Below are 23013 nucleotides of genomic sequence, written 5' to 3'. Positions count from 1 at the left end.
CAAAATAGATCAGCTAAAGAGCAAGATGACCCATGGAGTGTTTGGAATGTGGATTTAGAAGAGACTGACAGCAGAGGCTGCTTCTGATGTTTAAACCCCAATAAAACTCGCACACGTCTTCTGTAGCGTGAAGCTAATGGATCATTCTAAAGCCAACAATCAACAGGAAATCAACAAAATTATTATTTTTTAACTTTATCTGTTCATTAAGTTGATGAGCCTATTATGTTGGCAAAATTCACTTCCCCACCCATATTCTTCTCCACCCTAGATCAATAGTACAGAATGCTGAGGTGTGGTTGTAAAAATAAACAGCGAAAAATGTGTATGTACATTCGTTTTTTTTTTTTTTTTACATTTTCCCATAATGATCACACAGCAGAGTCAAACAGTAGCTGGCATTGTTAAGGTGATGTCTTACCGACACTATGAGAACGTTTTATCTGCAAGGCCTTGGTTTATAGTCTCTTTTACACATAGGTGTATCACAGGGCTCGAATTGGTCAGTTTCCACAATATCTAGATCTCTTTAAAATCTCAATTGTTTCTCCTTGTCCACAATAGATATTGAGAATAAATAGAAACAAGTTACCAGCTCCTTCTCATTGTCAAATATATATTTTATAGCCTAGGTCATTTTCACTTTTTGAACTTTTCACTTTTCAAAGAATAATGACAAATTAGATCTCTTTAACACAAATGAAATCTCAATTGCTCAAATGGAAACTTTAAATACCAGCCCCTTCTCATTTTCAAAACTATATTATACAGGTCACATTTTTGAACCCATGGAAAAGAAAAATGATAAATTAGATCTCTTCAATATCTCAATTGTTTCTCTTAGCGAAAAGTTCTTGCTTCCTTATATTTTCTCCATAGTAATCTTTCATGCGTCTCCTCGGGGGTTTTAGAAGAGATTTCAACAGTGTCTCAAACTGTGAACTCGCATTTACCAAGACACTGAAGTCCGCAATCCAAAGTCAGAGATTTCAGTATGAACTAATTTCTCATTAAAGTCCTCCGAGATTATCTGAATTATTCTGCCCACAATAATTTTATTGCTCAAATTATTGTCTCATTTATGTCTATTTTTATTTATTCTAATGAATATTAACGTCTGACACAAAACTGATACTTACATTATACAAAACGCCATTTAGTCTCCTGAGCTTTGAATTTCTTCTGAGAATAATCATGTACTATTAAGCATGTTTAATGCAAACTTTATGTTCAAGGAGCACAACAACGCACAAAAACTACTGTAGCGCTTATGCAGTTAAGGGTTTCCGGGACAGTTTTTACATCAACAATGCAAGATTAATATGACTGTTAGGAAACAAAATCAATCAAACAAATCTACCCATCCATTATATTCCATACAAAGTGCATTACACTAGAAAAAAACCCTTCATTGTACTAAATAAAAGGCTTCATTGTATGCTCTTTGCTTTCATTCACTTGTAACTACTTACAAAATGTTGATGTGAAAAAACATTGAGTTAAATAAGGAAAGACAAATGACAAGCATTTTTTAAAGAAAAAATCTCCTCTTGAACAAAATGTAATAGACCGAAAGACCGGCACAAATATCCCATTTCGTGAGAATTGCTCTTTCCAGTCATTCCACTTGAAAAGAAAAAAACAAAAAAAAACAATTGAAGCCTGCTTGGTAATTTTTCCCTCAGATATCTTTTTCCTGCTAACGAGATGTCACTAATATGTTCTAGAATGCTGGGTGAATGGGCAATATGATTGGCTACAAGGAACTTAATGATGTATACTAAATGTGTGAGGACAGCTTCTTCGTAGATTTTTTTTTTTTTATGCACAAACACATTTGTTGACAAGCTTTTCCACAAGAGTTTGCCATTTCACCAAGGCTTTACTCACAAATTAGAAGTGATGAATCGTTTCTACGGTGCCAAATCCTTTTACCAATCAAGCAGCCTTACTGTTTGTTAGATTGTGCATTTTCCCTCAATTACATAAATTGTAAGGACAAGTCGGAATAACGTAACAGGCAGAATAATTAAAAGAATTGCGGTTTTCCTGTCTCCATTTACAAAAAAAACAGCTGATTGTTTACCTGTTCCTTTCAAATAATTAAATGAGAAAAGCAAATAGTGTAAGACGTCTGTTGACGTAAATGCATAAGACAATTGTGATGTGGATTTCACTTTATTGTTTCTCTCTCCAAACAGCATGCTATTCTGACTTAATTTGCACTAGTGTGCCATCCTGAGAGCATCTAAAGCCATCTTTAAACAGTCCCATTTAAAATTCAATGTGATTAGCTGCCAAATTGCTACCAAGTCTTTGCGTCTGCAGCGTAGGGATGGGGTAAAAATTTAATTAGGATTCGTACATAAAAGAGAGGTCTTTGTCACATTTAGCAAAATGCATCCCAGAATGACCACAACTTTCAAAGCTCCTTTGCTCCTTTGAATCAAAAGTAATCGATCTAAAGGGAGTGCAGAAGAGAAAGTAGAGAAAAAACACAAACACACGTAAATGCTTAGGGAGGACCTCGGTGGCACCGCAAAAACCCACAGGACGCAGCATGTTTAAATAATACAAAACTTTTCTTTAATCACAGTTTAGAAAATTGGCTAGGATCTTCAACAGGAGACAGCTGCAGAGCCCCACAGCCATTAATGAGATTCGCTGAGGGTTTCCCCTTAAAATATTTACACCGTCCCATGGCACTGCAATACTGTCCTAGAATGAGGAGATAAGAACCAAGGAGGTGTGCTGAAGTTCTCCTAATCAATTTGCTAATTACTGGAGTGGCTACAGGAGAAGGGAGGAATTCCTTCTGGCAACACGGCGTACTAATAAATGCTAAAAAAAAAATATTTACTCAGACAGCCAAGTGGAATTCTGAAGTGGAATTACCACACAAGCTGATTGAGACGGTAACCACTGAGGTATCTGTCAAGGAAGAAAAAGGAGCGGACAAATAAGCGGTCAATAAGGTTGTTCCGTAACATAGGAGGCCAAGTATCCAATTGCTGAAGGTGAGAGTAAAAACAGAGGCGTCAGTGCTGACACTACACTTTCTCTTTTGAGAAAGAAGAAGCTTTAAAATCATTGTGTCTTCAAAACAAAAATATGAAAAGAAAGAGAAAGACAAAAAAAAAACACTGAAGTGAAGAAATACACTTAAAATGTATAGCTGTTTTAATATATTTAATTAATAATAGTTTAATATATATTTTAATATAATATTTAAATGAATGTATTATTTAATTATTGTTTTTAATTATTATTTATTTAAATTCAATACATCAATACACCATCATTCACTATGGTAAGCCTATTATTAGTATTTATATTTTAGACCTAGCAGGATAGTTTTTACAGGAAATTGCGTACACGTGTACATCTCATCATATGAGCCGATGGCCCATGCATGTCTCATCATATCCGTAAATAGAGAAAAGTTACTCCGGCTACTATGACGCGTGTATGGTGTGGGAGTGCCATAGGTTAGTTGTCACAACAAGCAAGAAAGGTTGGGGAATCACCCGTTTAAAATAAAAAACAAGGACAAAGGAAACAAAAGAGAGTCTGCTGGCATAACAGAGAACACAACAGAGCTTGTAATAAAACTAGAATCAACATTGGCTTGGCTTTTCGGAGGTGGCGAGAACTGAGGGATTTGAAATGTTGTAAAATCAATGCGGAGATGCTGTTTTTATTATATTATCGAACAGATAAATTGCCATATAGCTCTAACAGAGTTCATTGTGAAGCATTATCTACTGTGAAGAGTCATATTCATCCGCACAGTCACGCAGAGCCGAAGCACAACCAAAACAATGATCTTAAAGGACAAGTTCAGTATTTTACACTTAAAGCCCTGTTTACAGATCGTATCTGATGAAATAGAACGGTTAAGATAAAAATTTGGACACATGCTCCTGTCCCGAGAATTTTAGGTTTATTTAGCTTTTGTGGACCTATTTTGCCAAACGCGTCACACCCGTGATTCTTCCGTTGAGAGCTTGAATAATAGACACTCCAGCCCAGTTGGTGGCGATAATGCACCTTTGCCAATTGCAAGCAAACCACGGGCATTTCATTGAATACACAGAAGAAGCAGAAGAAGAAGCGGCGGAGTAATACCGTAAAGGTGCTGCGGTCTCACAGCACGTCCTATTAAGTCAATGGAGTTGGACAAAAACTACGATAAAACCTGTTGGAATGCATCTTTTTCAGCGATTTTTGAGGGAACATATCAGTGAACACCCCTGACCACTCGGTGAGTTTAACGTCTTTGTAAACGAAAGTTTAATGTGTTTTTAGGACGGAATCTTCCAGTGCATATAGACAACCATTGTGGGGGTGGGGGGGGGGGAAGCGAAATAAACCAAAAATTCTCGGGACAGCAGCATGTGTCCAAATTTTAATCTTAACCGTTCTATTTCATCAGATACGATCTGTAAACAGGGCTTTAAGTGTAAAATACCGAACTTGTCCTTTAAATGCAAAATGCATGCAGTTTTGTTTTTTAACCACTAGAAGGCTAAAAGTTACTTTAGACATTAGATTTGATGTCATTTCAAGTAACGGAAATGTTCACTCATATGTACATCACAATATAAAAGATCTGTCAATACATTGTGACTTTAAAAAACAAACACCACTATATAGTACACTTCAGATAGTGGTATAAAGCTTGAGCATGCTAATGTGAGCTAATGCCAATTAGTAATTAACTGCAAGAGATTCAATAGATTAGAGTTTGCAGTTTAGTTTAATGTTAAGAAAACCCACTTCTAGTGTATGAAACCACTGTCCACAATAGAAAGAAGTTCAATTAGATTGTATTTAGTGTTCAAGATAAATGGCTACAAATGCAACAGGAGAAGAACAGAGTAAGGCTAAGTCTTTGGTTCAGTGCAGCACAAGTCAGAGGTGTGGTAGACTTTTGAGCCCCTCCGCACCTCAGGAGAGCAGCAGTCCCTTCCCACCCCAGAGGCCAGACTCAACACTGAACCTGTCACCGAATGCAACCCACATCCTCCTCGAGGTTACAAGAGGAGAAACAGGCGCCTTCCTCCCGCTCAGACGCGCTGATTGCAGCCCCTTTTTCTGACCTGTCCCTCGGCCACGGCCTTCCCGCCCCGCCTGTCACAGCGCACCGTATGTCTGCTACTGCACGTGCATCAATTAACATAAACTAAAAGCCCCAACAGCAAATGATAAACAACACCACAGAGGAAGATGAAGAAACATCTTCTTTAACAAGAGTGCAGAAGCTCTTAGAGCACGTGCCCCTCATATTTCCAGTCAAGTTGATTTTCAGTGCAATAACCTATATATATATATATATATATATATATATATATGTGTATATGTATGAAGACTTAAGATGCAAAAGCCTCTAAGTGCCATCTGAAATTTCCTTCAAGAATGATCATTTTTATCAAGCTTGTATGTTTATGTTCAGTTATTTCACTTTAATGGCAATGAAAATGACCTATTAATCGTCATTAAAGTGAAATTACTGAACTTAAACATACAAGCTTGAAAAAAATGCTCATTTTAGAAGACATTTTCAGATGGCACTTAGAGGCTTTTGCATCTGAAGTCTTCATATACGCTGAACCTATCCCTAAATCCTTATATTACCAGTACTTCTTGGGTAACTTCACTGTAAGTACACGTACTGTAAAGTGTAACCATTATTTTTTTTTTTTATTACTACTTCTACAAACAAAATGTTGCATTTACCCCAAAAAAACCTTTCCAACATCTTTGGTGCTAAAACATACATTTTTAAATACATGTTTCTTTTTCAATACTACACAGAAATATATTTCCTTGGTTAAACAAAGTGAGCCATGACCTCCAGTATGCCATACCACAAATCGGTATCAAAAGGAATGAATAGTTAACCCCAAAATGAAACTTCTGTCATCATCTACTCACCCTCACATGGTTCCAAACTTAATTACATGTAGGCTAAATAATAACAATAAATGATGTCAAGTTTCATTTTTTGGCATACTATCCCTTTAAATAAGAACAGATTTACGCTGCGCTTTGCATAAGTCTTAGATCGGTTCAGCTTGAGGTAAATCTCAGTGGTACTTTAGGTTTTACAAAATAAGTTTGAGCTTTTTCTCTCCAGTAATTGAAAGACTTTAGTGTTCTGCGAGGGGCTCTCAGCATCAGCCTACAGCAGGATTTAATTTGTTCTTGCTGCCTCTAGTGGAGAACAACCGATCTCATATGCTCAGTGCAACAACAAAAAAAGAGACTTTTTTCCACATCCATTCAGAAGAATATTAAAGTGGGGAGTTCAAGTATAATTAATCAACCTGTAGTTTTGCTAGAATCTCACTCTAAGTTTGGCTTGTGAGAGCTGGGAATTCACTTATAAGATTCTCTACCTAAACTAAAACCCCTGGAAAAAAATGTTCACCTACAATAAAAAGTGTTGTACAAAAAACAAATGATTCAAACGGGTTGATAACCATCTCATGATAATACGCTTCTCTCATCCCTCTGGATTGTTGAATGCAAACTCAGTTTTCATTTGTTTTCACTTCCTCCCGTTCCCTTCTACCGTGCACCAAAACGGATGACTTAAAAGAGGCAATTAACAGATATCACAAACAACTCGTTTAGCAGACGCCAGCACAGATGAATCAAAGGCTAAACAAACCCCTATGGGCATTAAAGGCAAAAACAACAAAAAGAAAAAAAACCTGTTGCTGTGACATTTTGTTCCTCTCACCTCAACGCGCGCCAGTCACAATGGACTGCTTTGCGGAGGTTCTGTGCTCTGATCACCATGGCGATGGCTCTCTGCCTCCCAGGATGCCCCAGGGGGCGATGAGAGCAGGTTGCCATACAAACCCTAACCAGGAACAGGGAGGGGTTGAGACTACAGGGAGCGCTGTAACAGGAATGAAGCTCCGACAGGACTGGACCGATGCTGTATCGCCAACCAGTGCAAAGCCGAGGCGCTCCCAGAGGTTCAGCGCTCCGCTCTCTCAACATTTTCCATCTCTGAGCCAGAAAATAACAGTGGCACAAACACGGGCAATTACGGGCCGAGGGCACCGCTGCTGAGGCTTTGCGTTTCACTCGTAACCTTTGAAAGGGCAGAAAATAGAACAAACGGTGAGACTCAAAACATCTGTTTGGGGGTAAATCATCTTTAAGTGACAGAGGGAAGCTGAAGAATCAGACAAAGGCCAGCAGATCTGCTTAACAGATCTGACTGTGTTGTGTTTGTTCATTTAGCCGCTGCATATTCACACTGAGCATCGCAGTCAATCAGGACCTGCTTTTATACTGCTATTCATTATGATATTTATGCACTGCATGATGTGTATAATATTCTGAGGGCATGAAATAGGCCTACAAATAGATCAGGGAGACCTCCAAACTAGGGGCATTCAAAACAAGACAGCCAGATGATGCACTAAACTCGCCAGTAAGCTAAACACAGCTTTGTTCATGCAATCATTTAATCCTCTCAGAACTGTAATAAATACCTGACAGCAAACAAGTACACACTGCAAACATAAGTGCTGGTTTAATACCGCGGAGTGCAGCATTAACAAACTGCTCTTATGCGAAATAAAACATTAATTCAACATGATCTGAATAACATTTAATCAAAAGGTGTGTATTTGAGATTTGGAATGATTTCATTGATTTTTCAATAATTAACCACTCATATATCAGCGTCAGAAAATACCTTATTTATGAAGTTGCAATATTTAAATAAATAATATAAATATGTTGGGTTTTTTTACAGTTATGAAGCCCATTTTTAACCAAATAAAACTAAGTGTAATTGCCATAATTTAAGATAAAATGCCTTAATTTAATCAATTAATTTGATATATATATTAAAATGAAAGGGAATTTCTGTCATTTTTGTCACTTTCTCTGGTATTTTTGACCCCATTTAGTTCTGACCCTGATTGCAATATTATTAAAGTTAATTTAATTCAATTTAAATTAAAAACAAATTTGACAAAAAATGTCTGTTGCACATACGTTAACATCACAGTTACATCAATATAATATAATATCATATAATACACTCTAAAAAAAGAAGCTGCTGCCTTAAATTTTTAAGTACAATCAACATGGATGTTTAAGTCATTTCAACTTAAATTACATTAATCTGACTTAAAATATGAGTTGAATTTGTATAACTTATAAAAAGTTGAAAATTGCTTAACTTATTTTGATGAGTTAAAACAATCTTATTATCATACATTTTTACAGTGTATAATAATATAACATAATCAAATATATATCATAAAATATTAATAAATTATATTATAATAAATATTTTTATAACCAGTTCCTTTAATGGTTAACACCTAAAGCTCAAGTTAGCAGACAAAACATTTTTACAGCATAGAAAGCATCATTCATGCACTTCTAGCAGGGTTCTGTAAATGCTGCTGGGGGTTCGGCTCATTCTGTGTCCCAGTGCAACCAGCAGGGAGGGGTGTGCATGTGCCTTTGTCCCCAGTAACCTTGGCCAGTGTTAGGATTACCTTGCATTTACACTCACTGCTCCTTCTTTCCTTAAGACTTATTAAGAATGATAATGAGCTCGGAAAGGGGCAGTATGTCCCTTTCTCTGTCTTGTTAGCTCTCTCTCTCTCTCTCTCTCTCTCTCTCTCTCTCACTTACTCACCCCCCACCCGTTTCTCTTGCTCGCCTCCTCCAGCATTGAAAGGACCCAGGACAAATTACCAAAAAGGCCATTTTCATCTATGAAGTGAAGGCTTAAATCGATACTTATTCCATGCCTTCAAAATCAAGCCTATATTACTGATGTCAGTGTGATTTGTTTATTTTTGCTCAAGTATATGCATGCTCTTTCTGTCAAGGGGAAATGCTCAGGATGCAATTCACCTTGAACCTCAATTATATTAGATTTCCCCACTGGTTGATCAAGCATGCAAAGAGGACATTTCCAGTGCACTAAAACAAAAATAATAATGACTATTAAACAAACATGTGGCCTATGCATGCCGGCGTGTTGAGAACGGAAGATTTTACAAGGGTTCACAATAGTGTGAATACAGATACCAAATCATTACAGCGAGCAATTTACAAAGTGGTGGTGTAAAAAAAGCAATTGCATTACATCTCGTGAGCTGTCAAGCATAGCGCAGAATCATGAATGTACATCTGAACACAAGGGTTATACGGGTTCAAAGCCAAGGTCAGAGACACAAAGAAAGCAGGTCTTAGGTAGCACCGGCTCCTTGACACTTGCAGTAAATCAGCGAAACCTCCTTGATTTTGACTGAAGCGAGTTAAAGAAACATCTCAAAAACGACATGAAAAGGTTTTCACCACTACTTTATTATAGAAAGCATTTAGTGTTACTGTTAAAACCATTTATCAACTTTCAGCACTTCAGCACGCAACATCTTAAAGTACGAATAGCAGAGATGGAGATGGAGAGGTAAGGAAGAGAATATTCAAGGCAGATGGACGCTGAGACAGATCAACACCTGTAAAACTGCTCTGACAGTTCGAGCTGGATGGCTGTCCAGATGGAAGTGTGTCTCCGGGCACGAGCCACATGCCACCACATTCCACAGACATGTTACAGATCAACACTGTGGGACGGGGGCCCCAAACAAAGCTTGTCCCTAATAACACCCACATTAATAACCAATTACAAGCAACCTGTGAAGCTTTCGAATGGATTTAATGGATTTCAAAAAGCTTTAATAATTTGACTTTTAAGGCTTTTTATAATATGCTGAATTCATTCATTATTCTATTGATTAGACACAAAGGCTTGTCATTTGACACACAAAAAGGCTGTCCTCACACATAATTACTTATTAAATATGTATAATTTTGCATAACGATCAAAACCATAATGTATGATTTGCACACCACAGACAGTGGTCACACACATCACACACGAAACGCTCAGGGCACACACTTACATTCTAAACATCAAGGTTTCTGTTTACCTTCTCTTGGATATCACAGGCATTTTAAACACGAGATGTTTCCCCTCAACTGATTGGCTTACTGGAGACAGGGAGAGAGAAAAGAGAGTAATTAATTACTTATGTGAACCATTGCATGAGAAAGACAATAAACCTGCCTGGTCGCCATGGATATGACATATTTGCTCAGAAAACAACACAATAATTAGCAAAGCAGAAAGATCCAGCGAGAATACGCGAACTCTGGGGTTTAAAGTGGCAGTGATCTTTTTACATGCTATTGCTTTCAGACACAACACAAACACACATAATGAAAGGAAATACACCTCGCAAACTAATAGCACTAAAACAGTTAGAAAATACAAGCTGGAGTAAATACTTTTTATTAGTCATTAATCCAAAAGAAAGGGTGGCAAAAGGAGGAAATGTTTTGAAATTGTTATGAAATATTGTATAATAATGATAGGGTTTTCTTGAAAGAACACACATTACATTAGTCTTCATGAAACTGTTTATTTAAAAAGCTGAGTAATCCTAATTATGTACTTAATGCACAATTATTTTGTGGAGATCACTGTAAAAAATGTTGCTGCAATTAGTTATAACAACTTAAAATTTGTTGAGATTACTTAAATATTCAACTTAACTAAACTAAAGTTAACTACATACCTTTTTAAGTTGAAACAACACATTATTTCTTATTCTAATGTTGAATTTTAAGTTGTGATAATCACAGCAATCATTTTTTACAGTGTACATTTACCATTTACCATGAGCAGTGTAGTGTTATAAGTTCATTTTGTCAAAGACAACTGACTAAACAGTTGAAACAGAAAGCAAGTTACCTTCTACCTTACTGCTGTCCTCTATTGACTTCATAAGATGCAATGGAACATATGCTATTGCTCAGAATAAAACTAATATCTCACAATTCCTTTATGATTGAGAGCATGGCACTGAGAGCATTATAATGGCTTAATTATACTGTGCCAATATATATATATACAAAATTTACTAAAGAATTGGCAGCAGTGGTGACTAGATTTCACTGTAAATATACAGTGATGATATGACAAGCTTCCAAACGTGTCGTTTTGTGATGCAAATGCAATCAATTAAGATTTGAACCCCTCCAAAGGAAACCAAAACAAAAAGTTGGGTGGTCTGCATACATTTTTTGTTTTTTTTACTTAATTATATAAGTCAATTTCTGTTTCTTAACAGATTCATCAAAAGTTTCACCAACTACAAGTTAGAGAGCGCTAAATTAAAAAGTTGTGTTCGTTTATGGAGGTAAACATTACAACAGTTTGTACAGTAGGCTCCTATCAACAAAACTAAATGGACTATAAACCCTGTCATAAAATACTGGCATTATTTATCACTTTATTGTAGATTTACATAACCCAAAAATATCACCAAAAAAGTCAGGTGTCACGAAAAAATACTAAATTACAGACAGAAATCCTATATATACACAAAAACACACTACGTAAGTTACATACTTGATTCACTATGCTTTCACTTTGCTCTCGCGTGGCTTACACCTGTTAGGTGCCCGATCACGTTGTGGGTATTTAAAGCTTTCATAAAACCTCCAATGTCAAACTCTCTTTCGTCTTACACTGATATTTACATTACCTAGAACGGCATCAAAGAAGAAGAAGAAAAGCACGACTTGTACTGTTAGGCTACACATCTTTATATTACAGTATGTGTCAGAGACACGAGAGATAGGCTACATATCTCATTGTTTTAATAACTGTAGATCGAGCGGACAGGTAAGGACAGGCAAGTCACGAGTTATCGGAGGCGATCAAAAAGTTGTGAACTACTTCTAGACTAACGTACAGAAACCAGCGCGCGGTTTCCCAGAACCGGTCCGCGACTGTCCCGCGTGTACAGTGGGTGATTGTAGGTGCGCAGAGTTTCAGTTCTCACGTTCTGCACTAAGTGACGCGTTCTATTCAAAACAGAAGCTTTATAAACGCAATAACTGAATTACACACTCGATCTATTCTATCACAAATACCAGATCATATCAAACTCACTGGAGTCATAAACTAATTGTTACATTTGACTAGTGTGGTGTAGATCATCCAAAAACAAAAGTCTTACCTGTAACGTTACTTCCTGGCTTTTCCGCGACTTTCCAACTTAGAAGAAATGTTGTGTATAAGGTGGATGACAAGGGAGCATGCGTGATCAAAGTTGCCTCATTTTTTCATAATTTTTTTTTTTTTTTTCTTGTGTTGTTATTATTGGATTTTCCTATTTCTAACATAGGGCGGGTCGCTCGGAAGATCTGCCCTGGAGAGCCGCTTCAGAGAGGGAAGAGGAATCGTTAATTGAATATCTCAGTTAGCACAGGGAGTGAGGTGGAAAACACGGAATGGACTCCACCGCGCCTGTCAGGTTAATTGCACCGTGGTATTGATCTGAGCTGCACTGCACTGAATGATATGGGACCTTTTATTCAGTTCATTCATATGACATTGTTGGGGTGTCTTGTGGTCACCCTCTGAATCCACAATCCTAATGACACTTGTTTTAATACAATCTATGAAAAAAAAGTATCCTCTGCTGTTAAATTACCATTATGAACCATTTTGAATGTTTCAATGCACACAACTGAACTGTACCTTTGAACAAGAACTAAAAAGAAGTGAAATTTCACATTATTAACGTTTTTTTTTTTTTTAAAGATTAGATTTTCAAACATGCAGACATTGTACAAAATTGAAAATGACCTTTAATGACATTTTTATTGAAGCTAATTTTTTTTCTACATAATACAGAATCATGAAGGTTATACAACAAAATACCCTAAGGGACAAAAAGAGCTGTGATAATGTATTTCAAACCTGAACTTCTCCTTATCTAAATTCTGCACTCTTGTGAATTATTGACAAACAGATTATTGCTAATTAGCAGTTTTGTGATGTGCCCTGCTCGACATAAAAAAGAATAAGGGGTAATCAATAGCATAGTCAAATAACAAGGTAATGTTATAATTTTAATCTTGTGAAATCAACATTTGCAAACATTTTAAAACCGAATCAACATCAATTGAAAAATGTGTGTATATATGTATATGTATATGTATATGTATATATATATATATATATAGAGAGAGAGAGAGAGAGAGAGAGAGAGAGAGAGAGAGAGAGAGAGAGTGAGAGAGAGAGAGAGAAAGAGAGAGAATTTTAAGAACTAAAAATATCAGCTTAATGATAAAATAATACTAATTCTTTTACCAACATTGCTTATTAGAGGTGTCTTTACATAAAATCATTTTTAAAAGACAACATAAGGATAACTTTTCACATTTTTATCTATTAAAGTGGGATAAAATTATATTTCAAATCTGCTGATAAATATTGAAAGACACGTTCATAGTTTAAATCCCCATCCTATTATTGCCTGTGGGATACTGTTACAAACGGTACATATTTAATGATGAAATAGCCCCACAAGCCCACAATGTTCAGAGGTAAAGCTCATGTTCTGCGGTTCAGACTGTTGGGTTCATCACTTTTAAATGGTTTGTTTGAACATCATGTTACACAAAAGAACTTATCTGAGGTAACGCAAGAACTATGAAAGAGAGAAAAAACAGCTCACACATAGAATAGCCTCTTGATTGATAAAGCTTCATTTTATACATTGTTTTGCAACTTCTAATGTCAAGCTTTTTTTTTTTTTTAAAGAAAACCTCAAAAAAACTTGTTAATTTCTCTATTTCATAAACGAAACAAGACAGATCCAAAACTCCAAAACAGATTCTACTTGCCCTTCAGTTGATTCCCCTGATGGTGCAATACTGTGATACAGAATAATTATGTAGTAAGAAAGAGCAAAAATCAATACATTATTCTGCAGATCACTTGATTCAGTAATGACTAGTACAATTATTGCCATCCATTGATTCATTAGAGCGGCTCTCAAGGGCAGACCCAACAAACCCTTAGCCTTCTGACTTCTTCTCCAGTGCCATCACTAATTATGAAACATTAAAAGCTAATCGCAATGTAGGACAAGGTTAGAAGAGCCATACTGCTAGGTGGAACCACTTAAAGCAATTAGTTTCCTTCTGTCCACATATTTGGTTGAATTTTTCACTGGTCATTGCTATTAAGAGGGAGGAAAACAACACAGCTGGTATAAACGGAAACTTCCGGCAGCAACATTATTCTTAGTGTGACATAAACAAGAATATTTTGTCATCAAAAAGGGCAGGTAAAATGTGTTTCTCTTAGGTGTCTGTTGCTGCCTAACTGGAATGGGAGGGGTGTACGAATAATTGGAACAAACACAATACTTTAGTACATTCCATGCAAACTTAACTACACAAACAATTGCACAAACCCTTGAGAACAATAGAAATTGACAAACTGATGAAAATCACTCCTAACGTCTGCATTGACAAAGTGATAAAGCACTGTCCATATGGCCCTGCTGACATGTAAGCATTTTTAATGCGAGGACACCTTTGCCCTACGCAAGCAGAAAGCCTTGACACCGGATTCAGTGAGTATAATCACCTCTAACATAATGGGCTTTAACACGTTGTCTCCTCTCAATCGCATTGCATGAATAATACACCAAAAGAAGACACTTAGCTTAAAATATTAGGTGTTTGTTGCAACAAAAGGGAGTGACAGAAATGAATGTCGCAAGCAAATCTCGGGCCATTTGTTCCTCGGTCACCATCCACACAGGCAAAATAAACAGAGCTGAGGTAGTAAAAAGGTTTTCATTTTGACCACAAATTAAGATGGGGGTTTAAAAACCATACGGGTCGTTCTACAAAATGGGTGTCGTGTGTAAAAATGTTAAAATAAAGTTTTTTTTTTCCTCTGTAGAGGACATTTTAGAGCAAAAAAAACAATACATTATTCTGCATGTATATGTGTGTATATTATACACAGTATATATATATATATATATACACATATACATACTGTAGATTTAATAAAAATATATAAATGATGCATTAGTTTTATGTTCAGATCAAAATATGCATAGTTGAAAAAAAGATTCTATATTAATAAACATTTTATTTCTAATATTTATTTTTAAAGTTTAGTTCAGTTATTATAACTAAGTTACAATTAACTTAGTTCTTAAACACTGTTAAGCTGTTATATGAACCCTGCTGGCTTTATGAAGATATAATTATGCCCAAAATGTTTATATATGATATATTTAAATTAATTACTTCTGCTTGATGGTACAGTACACAGCAATTTATTCCAATACATTATATAATGTTTAAATGACAAAAATGTGCTTTAAAACCACTTTATCAAGGACAAAGCATTCACTTCATAAATACACCCTTACATGATGGAATACAAACTGTCAGAGGAAAAAGTATAATTTCTCTCTGTTTCGATACCTGTCCTCAGACAGATCCCTGTTAGAGAGTAATTAAGGTCGACTGTGAAACTCACTGGCATATCGTGGAAGGGCAGGCAACTGGCATTTACCTTAATTAGATAAAGATATGTACAAGCAATGTCCTCTAGAAGAAGGCGCCTGTCTTCCAACCGGAAGTTAAGAGTGCTGGCAGCTGCCAGTGCTCGGGAAATAAGGAGCAGCTTTGTGAGTTGATGGGCGAATAGAGGGAGGGAGAGAATTAGGTGGAGATGGAGAAGTTTAACAGACTGGGCAGCTGTTATAATTTTATCCCCTCTTTGCTGACTTTAGTTAATGCTCTCTTCAGCCTTTGTTTTTTTATATATCACTAGTCTGCAGTATACCTTATATGTACCTGCAAAAACAGGTGTTTAAGTAACCAAGCTTATAAGAACACGGATCACTGCCACTAATGTTTGGGAACCCCCCTAGTAACAATGTGTTCTCCATGCTCATTTATTTGTCCCACTCACACACAATAACAGGTAGGTGGTCACTTCCTTAATCACTTACTCAGGAAATGAAAGTGTGGAGCCTTGTCTGCACATTATATCAAATCAAAACAAAAACACTGGCATGTGTGCATAGGAGAACGCTTTATCCAATTATTTTAAACTCTCTAAACAAGGTAAACGTAAATCAAAATCTTAGCACACGTATTCAGAACTCAGAGTATCTGCAGTCACTCATCTACAGTATCATAGTTGGCTCTCTCATAGTTGGTCATGACGACCTAATAAAAGGGAGGATAAAACATGTCCCATACCTTTTGTAACTGACGTCAATGGCTGTGCATCCAATCAAGCTATACAGCAGAGGTTCAACTGGTACGTGGCAGCCCAAATGTGTGTTGCAGGTCTGTTCTGACAGGGTCAGAGGCAGCAGGGGAAATGTAAATAATAAACTGCAACAGAGCATATAATAGAGCATAGTTAAGAATAGGATAGCAAAATAAACAGGCTTATTAACTTTAAAAGAGAAGAGAAAATGCTTCCCATATATTTTATTGTTAACAACAATCATCCAATCAAACTCTACAGTATTTTGGTCCAAATTCATCTGTCATTTTGTAGAAGCTAGTCAAATTAGTATGTGGAAAAAAATATAAACCAAAATATTATTAACCACACCAGATTAAATACAAAGTGTGCCACTAATGTCATCAAACAGAAAAGCCAAAATAATGATCCAAACTCTGTCCCAGCCTGTCATTGGTCAGCCAAAAACATAACCCCGCCCTAATATCACATCATTGGTATGCTCAAACAAACAGCAATTAAAATGCATTTAAATTCTACAAGTGAACATAGGCATGACAACATTATATTATACAGTTTGAAAAAAAATGATATTCATTTTTAAAAGATAATATCTAAGAGCGTTATTGAATTATTCAGTTTTTTTTTTTTAAAGATTCATTTTAAGTGAGTGTTAGACGAGAGCATTATCTACATGTAAAAATTAGCATGCATTATTAAATATCCAGTAGCCTATTTCTCTGATATTGATAATAAAATATTTAAAAAAAATTAAAACCAATATGGTACCAATATATTGTGCATGCTTAATTTCACAGTCATCCATTTATTATTTTTGAAACAAAAGTGTTTAATGAAGATAACAAAGGTAATCTAATTGTAAAAATAAGGGAAATAAGAATGCACTATTAAATTTTTTACATCAGCCAAAAATCTATGTCTATATACATATAAACTAAAAAAACAAACAATATATGCTGATTTACCAACAAATGGCTGAGCAAAATTAGCTGGGAGAGCAGAAATAATTGTTACATTCAAAATATGACACTTCACCTTTAAGGACACTTTTGTATGACAAACAACTGTGCAACTGTGTTGAAAGTGGAACATAAAATATGGGTCCTAAAGCAAAACCAGCAGAGAACCAGTGATATAAATAGTGGCACAATTTCAAAAGGGCACACAGTGGAGGAAGGCCAGTCCTCAGTGTTTATTAACGCTGTCTACCAACAATGCTCGTCATGCAGCCATATGGTGCTGATAAGATATCTGGGCACAGAGTTAAAATCTAATTTTAATAAATTCTTAATCAGCTTGTAGGATACTGAAACAACATAGTTAATGGAAATGTGTGGAGTCAGCGAGGTCTTTTGCAGTCTTGGTCTTTAATAAGATTTGAGAGGCATTACAACAACACAGCAGTCAATGTCACGTTGAGCTGCTCTCTCTGTCTGTAACTCAAATGCGAAAAAAAAAAAAAGGAAGAGGAGAGCAGGGAGCATGGAGCGTGGGGAGGAAAACATGGTCATCTGTTTCAAAAGAGACGAAATGTGATCTCTGGGGGAGAGAGTTGCAGGCGCTGTATATCACATATCATCTTCTCTGATCATTCACGCTTTCTAATTACTGAAGGTGAGGAGGGCCATAATTTTATCGTATTTGTTTTGCATCACTGCAAAAATAGAAAATGAGGGCTTGCAGAGCTGTACCAATTTACTTCATTTCGACCTTGATTAAAAGAAAATTAATTGCCACATCTCTCATTATGTTGCAAGCGGCATTTGATGACTGGAATGAAAAAAAAAAAATGGAAAAAAAAACGAAACAAAAAACAAGACGCACAGCCTCACTGGGAGTGCAAGCTCGACCCGCGTGTTCAGGAGACAACACATTCTTTTAATGATGAAAATAAACAGGCCTTTTAACACAAGCATCACAAGACAATGTCAAAGATATTAGTCTTAATATCACAACGGTTTTCTTCATGGTGCTTAACAGCGGAAGAGACCTTGTAACTTTGCCATTTTGTCTAGCACATCCTTTGCAAAACACAATTAAATCTTTGAACCGAGTTGCACTAAGCTTTGTTAAGTTAAGGAGACAAGCCACTGAGCAGAACTTTATGTTGACTGGCAAAACAAGACAAGGTGAGACGGGATCTAAACAGATCACCATATGAAGACTATGTAACAAGACAGGCTCTGCAAGATACAGTCCAAATGTCTGCAAGCGCATTCAAAATCCGGGATGTCTTCAATTAAACAATTTTATTATATAAAAGCTAGCCAATAATAATTTTCATGTAATGGTAGATAATTCATTTTATTACGTTTATAAAAGCTACTTAGATGTCCTAATTGAACTAAGGCCTAGTCCTGGCTTAGTCTAAGCCCTGTCTGTGAAACCGGGCCTTAATGCACAGCTAGCTGTGGATGTATCCCGCTTATTCCATTTGCCAGCAGAGAGAAGTTAAAGTAGTCATTGATGTTTGCTAAATTTGAATGGAAGGGTTAAAATGGCGGTTATTTTCGTCAGCTACTACTCGTTAGATCTAGCGTTCTGTCCGCTTTAACTCAGACACAAATATAAAATAGTGTAGTAAGGTAATATTTATTTGATTTAATTAAAACATTTATTTTAATGAATTAGCCTAGAGAAAGAGAGAGAGAGAGATGTGTGTGTGAATTACCTGCGTCAGTACAGCGTCTCTCTACTAGCAATGAAGCTGAGTTTAATTACTTCAAAAACAGCCTTACAACCTCCTTACTGAGAAATATAATGTAGGTTCAGTCGTGAAGTTAATTTCTAATCAAAAAGGGCGGGCGCAGGAGACCAGCAGATTTATTTATTTAATTAATTTTTTTACAGCCGTTGCTACGGCGTTTAAGTGCGTGAATAGCGTTTGGCGCTCTGCATTTATAAGGTGGCACCAGAGAATGTCTACTAAGGGGAGAACTTCCACTCTCAGTAAACTTCCGGCTTCTGAACTGGTTGCAGTTCCACTCTGGTTCCATATGAGGGCGCTCACAGGACGAGTGCAGAATGAATGGAGGTCTATGGAGCTATACCCCTCAAAATCCACTTTTCTCAGGACATATCTTTTTGTCTAGTAATTTGAATGTTGTATTCGAAAGGAGATGCAAAGAAATTACACATTTCTGGGAGTTAGATTTTTTAGAGTCACTTATTTGCTTTAAAAAGTATTTTACAATGTCAATGATGTCAAACACATCGTACGACCAGAGATACTGCTTTACGGCAATCCTTCAGTCTTTGGTGCTTTCACGCTCTGCACTTTCTTTTCTCTCGAGGCATCGACAACACAGACACAGTAAATACACGTGCTAGAAGAGTTTTTGTTTTGTTGTTTTAAAAGACCATGCCGAAAATACACACACACACACACGATGCCATCAAGCGGTATCTCTGGTCGTAATCAGTTCTTCACTGACCAATCAGCGTTCATTAGCAGAATGCTAGCGTGTTATGGGCAACAACAACTCAACCTGTAAGAAATCGAAAGGACATAAGACATAAGGACTCTTTCATTCAACTTTCAACCTATAACCCATGTTGAACTTGCAAAACCTATAATCAAATCTGAGATTTCTAAACGGCAATCGGGTGAAAGAGACAAATTTAGCCGTCTAGCCCCATAGACTAACCCATTAATTTTGCACTCATGGGCGATCGCCCCCAGTGGAACTCTGGTGGAACTACAACCAAAATTCGGTACAATAGGACTTAATAGGGAGTGGCCAGGCTCTCCGTAGACGGGCTCTGGTGGCACTGAACGCCAATTCCACTGAATCGTTCTTCTTCAGACCATTGACTTGTCACCATCTGATCAAGCACGACATAGAAGTTGCTCGCCATAAAAAAAGCACAACTTCAGCGAACAGAATCACAAGCTTCAATTGTGAACGAGGCCGCTCCGCTGCTGTACATGCTCTGGTGAGAAGACCGCTCACTGCAGCCACTGATTATATACTGTTCATACAAAGCATCACTGAAATATTTACTTATTGTTTGTTTATTTAAATTAAAAGTTAAGTTCTGATTTTATGTTGTACTGAGCTCTTACGGTTATATTTTTCAATGACATTACAAGTGAAACTATTGCAGATGTTTATTAGTAAATGAATCAACATCATCACATCAAATTAGTAATTGTGAGAAGTTATTTCAGCAATACCGTGTCTCCCCTCTCTATCTCTCAAAATGAGCAAATTGCTTGGCTTCGAGAGACATCGCGTCCGCACTTTTGCTTGCGTTTTTGGACTGCTGATGGAAATCACTTGCCCACGTGTTTTTAAACCTTGACAATCTGAACATCCAAGCGATTTTGTATCATTCAATAGTACTTGGGAGCTCTCTGAGAGACGGTTTTCTTTACGCTCATAACAACGCACACACAAGGGAAAAGCTTGCGCATTGCAAATTGAGTTGCTTTACCTTAAACGGTCAAATACACACAAAATTATGTCAAAATGTCTGCCTTGGTGAGTGTTCACAAAAACACAGTCGGTTATGTCTTACATGAATGTAAATAGTTGAGAAAATGCATGTGTAATAGTAGGGTATATCTGGGCTAAAGGTGCACGGGGTAAAATGGCACCTTTGATATTATTTTCCTCTAAACCACTAGATGGCACAAAAACTTGCCACAGCACTTTCCAAAACATCCGCTTTTCAAGATGCACGCGGAAATTTGGCTGATCCTTGACGTGATCGAGTGCCGCAGCGCAAAGTTGATTCTGTGCTAATTTGATCTAATATTTGATGTTTTTTTTTAAATGTTGTAGATTTAAGTAGCAAATGAGAATCGCCAATACTATTGAATATATTTTGAGACAAATGTCTTCTTAATGATTTTCAGTTTTGTTCAAGCTAATTAAAGCAAGAGTTTTTCAATAACGTAAGAATATGTAAAAGCATGGTATTTGGGGTCAAAAGCGCACCTGCTGTTGGGGCGAAAGGCACAATAATTAACATTATAATAAATAGCTAGCTTACTTTAACATTTGTTGACATGTTACAATTCATACATTTGTTAGATTCAGATGGTTAATATCCTATATTAAGTTGGGTGTCCACTAGGGCTGGGACAACGCGTCGAGGTCATCGATGACGTCGACGCAAAAAATACGTCGACGCAAAATATGCGCATCGATTCGTCGACCTGTTTTTATTTCTCTAAAAAACGTTTGCAAAACGTTTACCTTATGTGCGCTGAATATACGCGATGGCCGGATCAACATTCTGTCCAACGTTATATAACCAATCCAGGGGGTTTTCTGCATTGATCTTTTTTTTGGCGGCTGTCAAAGCCTTATTTGATCGGTGAGTGATGTAGAATAGAATGACTGCTGGGGCGCGTACGAGAGAGAGCCCCGGCCGCGCGCGCGCACTCACAGTCTTCAAACAACACGAGCGCTGCTTGCTCTCTCTCTCCCTCGTGCATATTAATCAAAATCATTAAACACGATAGAAAAAGGCCGAAACACCAAAGTTTCACGCGCGCTCGCGCACTCACAGTCTTCAAACTACACGAGCGCTGTCTTGCTCTCTCTCTCCCTCGTGCATATTAACCAAAATCATTAGACACGATAGAAAAAGGGCGGAACACCAAAGTTTCACGTGAAGCATTCGGAGATTTTTTTTTCTCCATGACAGGCTGCTGGCTCCCACTGTTCTTTTTTATTTATTTTTTTGTTGGAAAAGCACTCTCTGTATTAGCTTAAAGCCCTCAAGTTTACATTGGTTACTGTATTCTTTCAGTTGCTCTAAACAAGTATTTTGGGTGACCTTTTTTATTTTTATATTGAATGCTAGTCATCAAGTTGTTGTTATTTTCATCTGAAAGAACTTTTTTTCAGTAAGCTAGTAGGTCCTATGTGTTCAGTAAGCTTGTTTCAGTAAGCTATGTGTTTCCAAGGCTTCAAGGTTTTATTGAATGCTATCTCTGACTAAGAATGCATTACTTTGCACTTGTATAGTCTTTTATTTTGTAATTTTAAGAGCAATAAACCTATTGCAATGTTAAGGAATTCATGTTTTTTCATTCAGATATGTAAATCAACATGTATAAATTGTTAGTAGTCAATTAATGGGGAGATAATCGAGAATCGAATCGATCAGAAAAATTAATCGTTAGATTAATCGATGCATCGAAAAAATAATCGCTAGATTAATCGTTTAAAAAATAATCGTTTATCCCAGCCCTAGTGTCCACCATATTTATCACTAACCCATATTTAAAAATATAATATTAATCAAATATCATATAATAAAATATTTATTGTTACTACTGTAAATCATTAAATAATTATGAGATCTTTTTCAATGCTTTCAGAATCTTTACTTTTGACATTTACATAAAATGTTTTTATGTTTACATTTTAATGTTAGCCAAATCTGCATATTTATTATATTTATTATTTATTTTAGCAAATTAACAGAAAAATAGTTAAAACTTTACTAAAGTCATTGTTTTGAACAACAGCTTTATACATGCTGCTGTCTGTCACTAAATAACTTTTGTAACTTTAATTGTAAGGATTTACCTGTTTAATGTATTCCCAGTGAAGACTATCCAGTGTTATTTGATATTTGATTACTTTATTCAATTTCTGTAGTAGGCTACTTCTGTAACGTTACCTATGTTAGACCTATCAAAACTTAAGAGCAAATATGAGATCTTAACACTGGTTCTAGAGTGTCAAACGCACGCTGGAGCTTTCGTGTTATTTAAACGACGTGATCTTATGTAGGCCTATGTGTGTTGATCAGTGTTAAAAGAAAATAAATGTCAAAATTAGATCGTTTGAATGAGGCACTCACCTGTCCATCTCTTGTCTTGTACAGGT

General features: G+C 36.5%; 1 protein-coding gene across 2 annotated transcripts in view; it reads right to left on the bottom strand.

Moving 5' to 3' along the window:
• casz1 (castor zinc finger 1) overlaps window positions 1-12272 on the bottom strand; it is a 186979-nt gene extending 174707 nt beyond the window's left edge. For both annotated transcript variants that reach the window (XM_082144842.1, XM_082144843.1), the window contains exons 1-2: window positions 12081-12272; window positions 9984-10044 (exon numbers count right to left, since the gene is read on the bottom strand). The gene's annotated coding sequence lies outside the window, so the exon portion shown is untranslated. The remainder of the gene's footprint in view (window positions 1-9983; window positions 10045-12080) is intronic.
• Between the last annotated feature and the right edge of the window lie 10741 nt (window positions 12273-23013).

This window comes from Leuciscus leuciscus, assembly GCF_965113295.1.
Source record: "Leuciscus leuciscus genome assembly, chromosome: 18".
Lineage (NCBI taxonomy): Eukaryota > Metazoa > Chordata > Actinopteri > Cypriniformes > Leuciscidae > Leuciscus > Leuciscus leuciscus.
Note: the sequence above shows the minus strand (reverse complement) of the source record. Positions and strands in the feature narration are given on the sequence as shown.